The following is a 9,932-nucleotide window of genomic DNA, read 5'->3' on the forward strand; positions in this document are numbered from 1 at the left end:
GCTTAGCTCTACTACTACAGTCCCAGGATTATTTTTTTGATGGCCATAGAAATGTAGTTGTATCCAGCCACTCCATGGTCTAATGCTGGTCTTACGACCTAAACCTGTCATTCATTCATGCAACTAATATTTCTGGAACACTAGCTATGCACCAAGAATTGTACTTATCTAGAATATAAGCTATTCAACTGGTATCCTGTGTTAGATCCTGCTCTGGAAGGTAGGACCTCAACACAGGCCTGCTCTCTATTGGAGCTGCCCCAGGGCAGTGTGAGCTGCTGTGCAATCATCTGTTGCTCTCTTTGTGTGACTTCTGTGCCCTTCTTTCACCAAACAGCTTAAGGTTCTAGCCCAGTTGGAAAGCGAGTGCCAGTGATAAGGGACTTGGCAGTGGCTCACACCTATAATCCCATCTACTCCAGAGGCTGAGGTGGGAGGATCACTTGAGCTCAGGAGTTTGAGGCTACAGTGAGCTATGATTGCACCACTGCATTCCAGCCTGGGTGACAGAGTGAGAACTCTTGTCTTTTTTTTTGAGGCAGAGTCTCACTCTTGCCCTGGCTGAGAGCAGTGGCACAATCTCAGCTCATTGCAGCCTTGACCTCCTGGACTCAAGTAATCCTTCCACCTCAGCCTCCCAAGTAGCTAGAACTACAGGTGCGTGCCACCATGCCCAGCTAATTTATTTATATTTTTGTAGAGATGGGGTTTCACTATATTGTCCAGGTTGGTGTCGAGCTCCTGAGCTCAAGCGATCTGCACACTTGGCCTCCCAAAGTGCTGGGACAGGCATGAGCCGCCGTGCCTGGCTGAGTCTGTCTCTGCTTTTTTTTTTCTGAGACAGAGTCTGGCTGTGTCGCCCAGGCTGAAGTGCAGTAGCGTGATCTTGGCTACTGCAACCTCCACCTCCCGGGTTCAAGCGATTCTCCTGCTTCAGCCTCCCAAGTAGCTGGGATTACAAGCAGGTACCACCATGCCCGGCTAATTTTTTTGTTGGGGGGAGGGGAGAAAATTAAACCTTATTTATTTTTAAAACCAAACCACTAGGAAAATATATCACAGCCTGGAAACAGCAAATGATAGGCTGTATTATCATTTCTTTTTTTTTTTTTTTTTGAGACGGAGTCTCGCTTTTGCCCCCGCGAGAGGAGGCGAGCGCCTTTAGTCCCAGCTACTCGGGAGGCTGAGCCAGGAGAATGGCGTAAACTCGGGAGCGTAGCTTGTTGTTTTTTTTTTTTTTTGAGACGGAGTCTCGCTCTGTCACCCAGGCTAGAGTGCGGTGGCCGGATCTCTGCTCACTGCAAGCTCCGCTCCCGAGTTTACGCCATTCTCCTGGCTCAGCCTCCCGAGTAGCTGGGACTACAGGCGCTCGCCACCTCGCCCGGCTAGTTTTTTGTACTTTTTAGTAGAGACGGGGTTTCACCGTGTTAGCCAGGATGGTCTCGATCTCCTGACCTCGTGATCCGCCCGTCTCGGCCTCCCAAAGTGCTGGGATTACAGGCTTGAGCCACCGCGCCCGGCCTGTATTATCATTTCAAGTAATAAGTTGGTGAAAATACAATGAGGTTGCTATCAAAAGAATTAAGGTGCCATGCCAGGGCAGGAACACTGCAAGTTGCGAAAGCCCCAGGCAAAAATGGTATTTGGTAATGGGGTCTGCCTCTCCTTTGCTCTAAGGGAGTCGGCTCATCCTAGCCCAAGTTGCTTACGTTTTCTCCCTTGAATTTCCTGTTGCCGGGATTTGTGTCAATAGTGCTCTGTTAATTCAGGGAGCTGAGTAGGCCATGCTAGGTTTAGGCTTTCGTTCCATCCGTTCTATAAAAACCAGGTTTTTCCAAATCCAGTACTTCATAACTCTGTTGTAATCAAGTAGCCAACTGCTCCTCTTTTACTGTTCATTCCTAGGTACTAGTATATATCACAATCAAAATCCCGTTCTCTTCACTGGGAAAGTGTTACTGCAAGATTTTCCTGTCATTTTGCTACACACAGCCTCAGGGCCCATTAGCCAGTAATTATGCTTCCCATAATTAGTGTGTCGTCACCTCTCATGTTTTTGCATGGTCTCCAGGCTGAAAGATGTGGCATATAATAATTTTAAGAAATGTACATCCACATCTTGACCAGAAATGGGGATCCACAAGGAACCTTTCCAAGTTCTTATCCAAACTAGTCTCCCTCCCAATTCCACATCTTAAAATCAACTTGTATTGCCTTGTATAAATTACACAAAACCAAGAAAACAAAGACCCAGAAAACTTTTTTGCCCTTCTAAGTGAGTGACCTCATCAATTTTGTTTTACAACTTACAGAAAATGGTGTGGTGACACTTCTGGTAAACAGGATGTTGGCAACAAAGAGAAAATATGTCTCCTTAAACTCCACCAACTCTAACCTGCCAGCCTGTTGGTACCTGTGTAGTAAGAAAAGTCTGGTACCTTGGAGGGCTCTGGCTTGTTACAGGGGAGATCCTTACTGGCAGGACAAGCACTGGCCACAGGACATATAAACTCTAAAACTCAACTGTAATATCTCTGACCCAATTTAGTACCACTTTTTTCCATTTCATTTTTTAGGACTGAAACATAAAAGAACCAGTGCCTAGAGGCAAGTGACATATGTCTTACACTTGTGGCCATCCTTCGTTTCTTCATAAACTTCGCTTAAAAGACTAAAATTCCCAATTCCTTATAAAAAATATATTCCTGCCCTCAGCCCCAATGGCCACTGGCAAAGATTGTTATTTCCCAGTGGATAAGAGAGCCTCCTTCATCTTCTTGGTCATAGTTGGGATGTAGTGCGTGTGGTCATCCACACACTTGGTCACACAACCGTCCAGCTGCTGCTTTACCTGAAGCTTCTTACTCCCAGCATCTATTGAATCTTTGACTTTGTCATTGCAATGCATGATGCACCAGGCCAGGTGGTCCTAGAACTTCTCCAACTCACTGGTGACCAAAGCCTGGGCTTGAGCCTGGCTTTGCTTTGGCTCAAGCATGGCAAATGGCAGTGCTTTGATGCACTGGTGCACCTGCTGCATGGAGGTCTGGCTGTCCTCACAACTGCTGGTGCTGCATCGGAACATGAGACCCTGCATCTTCCAGATATTCTCTCTCTCCAGACTCTTCAGCATGGAGTCCACCACCTCCTGCACCCGCAGCTGCTGCAGCTCCGCCATGGCGACCCTACACCGCCCTGTGCCGTGCCACCCTGACTAATTTTTGTATCTTTAGTAGAACAGGTTTCGCCATGTTGGCCAGGCTGGTCTCGAACTCCTGACCTTAGATGATCCATCCACCTTGGCCTCCCAAAGTGCTGGGATTACAGGCATGAGCCACGGCACCCGGCCTCTGTCTCTCAAAAAAAAAAAAAAAAAAAAAAAAAGGGACTTGCCAGGGCCTGCTTTGCCTGGGTCCCTATGCATCCTGAGAATGGTCAGAGTGAACCAATGAGAAGATTGATCTGCTCTCAAGAAGGGCTACCACAAGCTGGTTTTGAAAGCTTGGTTCTGAGAACAACCAACCCTAGATCCTTTTCCTTTCTGATACCGAATGATGTGGCACTGAGAACTGAAGAGGAAACGTGAACAGAAAGAAGAGTGAGGGCTGAATAAGAAGCCTGGCCGGTGAGAAATAGGGTCCTTGGTACCTTTTGCTACTAATAGTTACTTCTGAGTTTAGAAGGGCCAGGAACTCCCACCTCCTGCGTCTGAGCCTGTCAAGTATGTTAGGCCTGAAGTGTCTTTCTGATCTCTGTTATACACCTATTTATAAGTTATTTAAGCTAATTCTGAGCTCAGAGTAATTTTCCTGAAGGAGCCTTAGGTAAATAAGGATGGCAAAGAACTAAAACAAAATTTACTGTAAATGATAGTTTTAGCTTCTAGGAAAAGAATTACTGACTCCACAGTGATGTCAATAGCTGGAGAACACGGGCTACGAGGAAGAAAACCAGTGAAATAATCCATGGTTATGCCACTTGCCCAAATATCTGAATTGCTTATTAAAAAAGAGCAACTTTGCGTTTATATGCAGCTTCATAATTTATAAAATACTTTCACATGTTATTTATTTGATTTTCCCAACAAACCTATAAAACACTTTCACTAAGTATTTTATGCACAGATGATCTCATACCAAGCAGGTAAGAACAGGTCTAATACCACATCTTATACTGATAGACTTTGGCTTATAAAATAGCTCTGTTTTGGAAATTAATTTGGAGGAATCTTATCACTTATAATCTGAGAAGTCTGTACTAAGGGAGTCTGCTCTTAAAGGGAACATGGCTAGTCATGTGAATAGATCTCTAATGTAATATATAGAATCTTTATTAATATGGACTGTTGCATAACCAATTATCTTACATCAAGACATGCTTACTATAAGGCACAGTAAAGGCTCCTGTGATGATGGCTCTGCACTGACCCCTAGTGGTGCCCTGCAGTCTCTCTCCTGCAGTTAATAGGAAAGGCAGAAATGAACCCTTCCTTGAATTTGTTCTGCTATCCCTAGATCTGGTAAAGACACCCTGAGCTATTCAAATAAAGATGATCACAGCCGGGTACGGTGGCTCACGCTTGTAATCCCAGGACTTTGGGAGGCCGAGGCGGGTGGATTACCTGAGGTCATGAGTTCGAGACCAGTCTGGCCAACGTGGTGAAACCCTGTCTCTACTAAAAATACAAAAAATTAGCCAGGTGTGGTGGCAGGCGCCTGTAATCCCAGCTGCTCGGGAGGCTGAGGCAGGAGAATGGCTTGAACCCAGGAGGTGGGGCTTGCAGTGAGCCGAGATCGCACCATTGTACTCCAGCCTGGGGCACAAGAGTGAGACTCCGTCTCAAAAAAAAAAAAAAAAAAGTTAAAGATGGTCACATCCATATGCTGAGGTATTATGTTGCCACTAAAAATTATTTTTCAAACAATCTTTTGTCCGAGAAAATGTTTACAATATAACATTAAGTGGGAAAAAAGATACAAAACTATATGTATAGTGTGGTCCAAATTTTGAAATAGGTATGTATATATTTAATGTATTTTATATATGAACTTTTTAAAAAGACTAGAAGGAAATGTACTAAAATATCAAAACTGGTTATCTCAGGGTAGTGATGTTATTACTGAGCTTTATATTCTGTAATCATGTTTTCCTCCTTTCCTTTTCCCTTCCCTTCCCTTTTTCCTTCCCTTCCCTTTTTCCTTTCCTTTCCTTTCCTTTCCTTGAGATGAGATGGGGTCTTCCCGGCCGGGCATGGTGGCTCACGCCTGTAATCCCAGCACTTTGGGAGGCTGAGGTGTGCGGATCACGAGGTCAGGAGTTCGAGACCAGCCTGGCCAATGTGGTGAAACCCCGTCTCTACTAAAAATATAAAACTTGTCTGGGCATGGTGGCGGGCGCCTGTAACCCCAGCTACTTGGGAAGCTGAAGCAGGAGAATCATTTAAACCCAGGAGGCGGAGGTTGCAGTGAGCCGAGATCGCACCACTGCACTCCAGCCTGGGAGACAGAGCAAGACTCTGTCTCACAAAAAAAAAAAAAAAAGTAGCCCGGCGCGGTGGCTCACGCCCGTAATCCCAGCACTTCCGGAGGCGGGCAGATCACGAGGTCAGGAGATCGAGACCATCCTGGGTAACATGGTGAAACCCCATCTCTACTAAAAATACAAAAAATTAGCCGGGCGTGGTGGAGGGCCCCTGCAGTCCCAGCTACTCCAGTCCCAGCTACTCCGGAGGCTGAGGCACGAGAATGGCGTGAACCCCGGAGGCGGAACTTGCAGTGAGCCGAGATGTCGCCCTTGCACTCCAGCCCGGGTGACAGAGCGAGACTCCGTCTCAAAAAAAAAAAAAAGAGGTCCTGTGTTGCCCAGGCTGGTTTTGAATTCCTGGCTCCTAGGGATCCTCCTGCCTCAGCCTCCCAAAGCGCTGGGATTATAGGTGTGAGCCACTGTGCCCAGCCGCCATGTTTTACTTTTATCAGGTGAAATATTTAAAAAAAAAAAAAACCAAAAAAACAAAAGCTAGTCTCCAGCATCTGACAGTCTGGGAGTCAGGTGCACGTTAAAGTCAGAGGAATGGGGTCCGGTGCTGGCTTGGCTTGCTTTGCCTTCTCTTTGGTCATTGTCTTGGCAACATAAAATTATTCAAGGCCTTGAAGCCACCTTGGGCTTACTTTCAAGTGTCCTTTTAGTGGGCCAGAAGTATCTGTGATAGGCTCTGTTCCCAGTCTTGACTCTTATAAGAAGCACTCTTGTGCGTAGCCACCTCACCTCTGCTAGAGGCCCTGGCTGAATCAAAGAGGAACAGTAAAGGCTCTGCCTCCAACCAACTGTGGAAATTCAGCCATGTGGTTGAGTTACTTTTTTTCTCTGAAACTTAGAGCAGTCAATAAAGCTTCAAACTCGAAGAGTTCCCAACTCCCAGGCTTACTTGAATCCCCGAAGACACTTCTGGAAATATTCTGTGAAGAGAAAATAAAAGTAAGTCTGGCAAAAGGGAATGCGATGATAGATCCACAATATTGTTTTTCTTTTTCTTTTCCTTTCCTTTCGTGTGTGTGTGTGTGTGTGTGTGTGTGTGTGAGACAGGGTCTCACTTTGTCAGCCAAGCTGGAGTGCAGTGGCACAACCATTGCTCACTGCAGCCTCAACCTCTCAGGCTCAAACCATCCTTCCACCTCAGCCTCCTTGCATGCTACCATGCCCAGCTATTTTATGTTTTGTAGAGATTGGGTATTGCTATGTTGACAGTGCTGGTCTTGAACTCCTGGGCTCAAGTGATCCTCCCATCTTGGCCTCCCAAATTGCTGGGATTACAGGTATGAACCATCAGCCTGGTACCACACTACTCTTAACTGAAATTATTCTGTGTCTAGCCAGTGAACAGGATAGCATTTTTACTTCTTTATTCTTTTCATTTTTTGTGTATGCCCAAAAGGTAACATTTATTGTCTTTAAAAAGGCAAATCTTACATAAATAAGTAACAACAACAACAACAACAACAAAATTCCCATTTAATTCTACCTCCTAAGATACAACCACCATTAATGATTTATATTTTTCCACTCTTTGGAGCCAGTCTGCTAGGGACCAAATTCTAGTTCTGCCAACAGCTAGCAACCTTGGACAAGAACTTAACCTGCTTCTTTACCTGTAAAATGGGAGTAATGATAGTACCTATTACATGGGGCTGTTTTGAGAATTAAATAAGTTAATATATGTTAAGCACTTAAAACAGCACCTGGCAATAGTAAGTGTTCAATAAATGTTGGCCTTTTTCTAAGTGTGAATGAGCATTTTTTTCATTAAATTTTTTTTTTTTTTTTTTGGCTGGGCACGGTCGCTAATGTCTGCAATCCTAGTACTTTGGGAGGCCGAGGCAGGTGGATTGCCTCAGCTCAGGAGTTCAAGACCATCCTGGGGGCAACATGGTGAAACCCCACATCTACTAAAATACAAAAAATTAGCTGGGCTTGGTGGTGCTTGCCTGTAATCCCAGCTACTCAGGAGGCTGAAGCAGGAGAATTGCTTGAACCCAGGAGGCGGAGGTTGCAGTGAGATTGCAATTTTTAAAAATTGAGATGGGATCTTGCCATGTTGCCCAGGCCAGTCTTGAACTCCTGGGCTCAAGTGATCCTCCCAGCTTCGCCTCGCAAAATGCTGGAATTATAGGCGTGAGCCACCTTGCCTGGCCAGCTGCTTCCTCTTCTTTTTTTTTTTTTTTAAATAGATATGGAGTCTCAGTATGTTGGAGAGGCATATCAGGATCTTGATATGTAGTTTTGAACTCATGGCCTGAAGCAATTCTGCCTCAGCCTCCCAAAGTGTTGAGATTACAGACATAAGCCACCACACCTGGCCTGAATGAGCATTTTTTAAAACTGAAAAGTGATCATGCTATACACTTTGCTTTAACCTTTTTTTTTTTTTTCACTTCACAATATATCCTGGTTACCTTTTAGTATTAGTATGGAGAAGTCTCTTCGTTCTTTTTAATAGCTACATAACTTTTTTGGTATTAATGTGTCATAATTTAACCAGTCTCCTATCAATGGGCATTTGGATTGTCTATTTTAAAAAAGATGCTAGGGCCGGGCATGGTGGCTCACACCTATAATCCCAGCACTTCAAGAGGCTGAGGCAGGCAGATCGCTTGAGTCCAAAGAGTTCGAGACCAGCCTGGGCAACATGGCAAAACCCTGTCTCTACAAAACATACAAACGTTAGCAGGGCATTGTGGTGTGCACCTGTAGTCCCAGCTACTTGGGAGGCTGGGGTGGGAAGATTGAGCCCAGGAGGTCGAGGCTGCAGTGAGCTATGATTGCACTACTTCACTCCATCCTGGGTGATGGAGTAAGACTCTGTCTTCAAAAATAAAATGAAAATAACAAGCCAGGTGCGGTGGCATGAGCCTGTAGTACCAGCTACTGACGAGACTGAGACAGGAGGATCCCTTGAGCCCGAGAGGTTGAGCTTGTGGTGAGCTATGACTGCGCCACTGTACTCCAGTCTGGATGACAGCAAGACCTGGTCTCAAAAAAGAATTTTCGGCGCAGTGGCTCACACCTGTAATCACAGCACTTTGGGCGGCCGAGGCGGGTGGATCACGAGGTCAGGAGATAGAAACCATCCTGGCTAACATGCTGAAACCTCATCTTTACTAAAAATACAAAAAATTAGCCGAGCATGGTGGCAGGCACCTGTAGTCCCAGCTACTCAGGAGTCTGAGGCAGGAGAATGGCGTGAACCTGGGAGGCGGAGCTTACAGTGAGCAGAGATCACGCCACTGTACTCCAGCCTAGGTGACAGAGTGAGACTCTGTCTCAAAAAAAAAAAAAAAAAATAGATAAAATACTGCATATACCTAAAAGGGAGCATTATGGAAATTACATTCAATTACTAACATCTCCATTTGAGGTTCACTTACTCATTTTACAAATATTTGTTTTTTAATGTGCTATGAAAGATGACAGGATGCTGGCCGGGCGCGGTGGCTCAAGCCTGTAATCCCTGCACTTTGGGAGGCTGAGACGCGTGGATCACGAGGTCAGGAGATCAAGACCATCCTGGCTATCATGGTGAAACCCCGTCTCTACTAAAAAATACAAAAAACTAGCCGGGCGCGGTGGCGGGTGCCCGTAGTCCTAGGTACTCAGGAGGCTGAGGCAGGAGAATGGCATAAACCCGGGAGGCAGAGCTTGCAGTGAGCTGAGATCCGGCCACTGCACTCCAGCCTAGGTGACAGAGCGAGACTCTGTCTCAAAAAAAAAAAAAAAAGAAAGAAAGATGATAGGATGCTAATTTGAAAGCAGCGTCTATCTTTATGCTTAATTTGGTTGTTTTGTTTTGCTTTGTTTTGTTTTGTTTGAGGGTCTGGCCCTGTCCTCTAGGCTGGAGTGCAGTGACAGGATCATAGCTCACTGTAGCCCTGACCTCCTGAGCTCAAGCAGTTCTCCCGCCTCAGCTTCTTGAGTAGCTAGGACTACAGACACACACCACCACACCTGGATAATTTTAAATTTTTTTTATAGAGACAAGGTCTAACTATGTTGCCCAGACTGATCTCAAACTCCTGGCTTCAAGCAATCCTCTCTCCTTAACCTCCCAAAATGTTAGGATTACAGACATATGAGCCACCACACCTGGCCTCTTTATACATACTCGGTTAAAGACAATTGTTAGAGAACAGGACATGTGCTTTGATGAAGAAAGTACCGAGCGCTCTGAGAGCATGTCTGAGGGCCTTAACCCGGACTTGGAGGTGTCTGTCTGGGAAGGCTTCCTGGAGGGAATGCTGTTTAGGCTTAGTTCTTCCCTGAAAGGATGGAGGTGGGAGCAGAAGCGAAGAGGATTTCATACAGAGAACATAGCACATGCAGAGATACAGAAGCAAGAGAAAGTCATATTTGACGAATTGCTGGTGGTTCCAAGTGGCTGG

The 9,932-nt window shown here is 45.5% G+C and overlaps 1 pseudogene; it reads right to left on the reverse strand.

Moving 5' to 3' along the window:
• Positions 1 to 2,740: 2,740 nt before the first annotated feature.
• LOC101022295 lies at positions 2,741 to 3,307 on the reverse strand (annotated as a pseudogene).
• Positions 3,308 to 9,932: the final 6,625 nt, after the last annotated feature.

The sequence above is a fragment of the Papio anubis genome, chromosome 17 (genome assembly GCF_008728515.1).
Source record: "Papio anubis isolate 15944 chromosome 17, Panubis1.0, whole genome shotgun sequence".
Taxonomy (NCBI): Eukaryota; Metazoa; Chordata; class Mammalia; order Primates; family Cercopithecidae; genus Papio; species Papio anubis.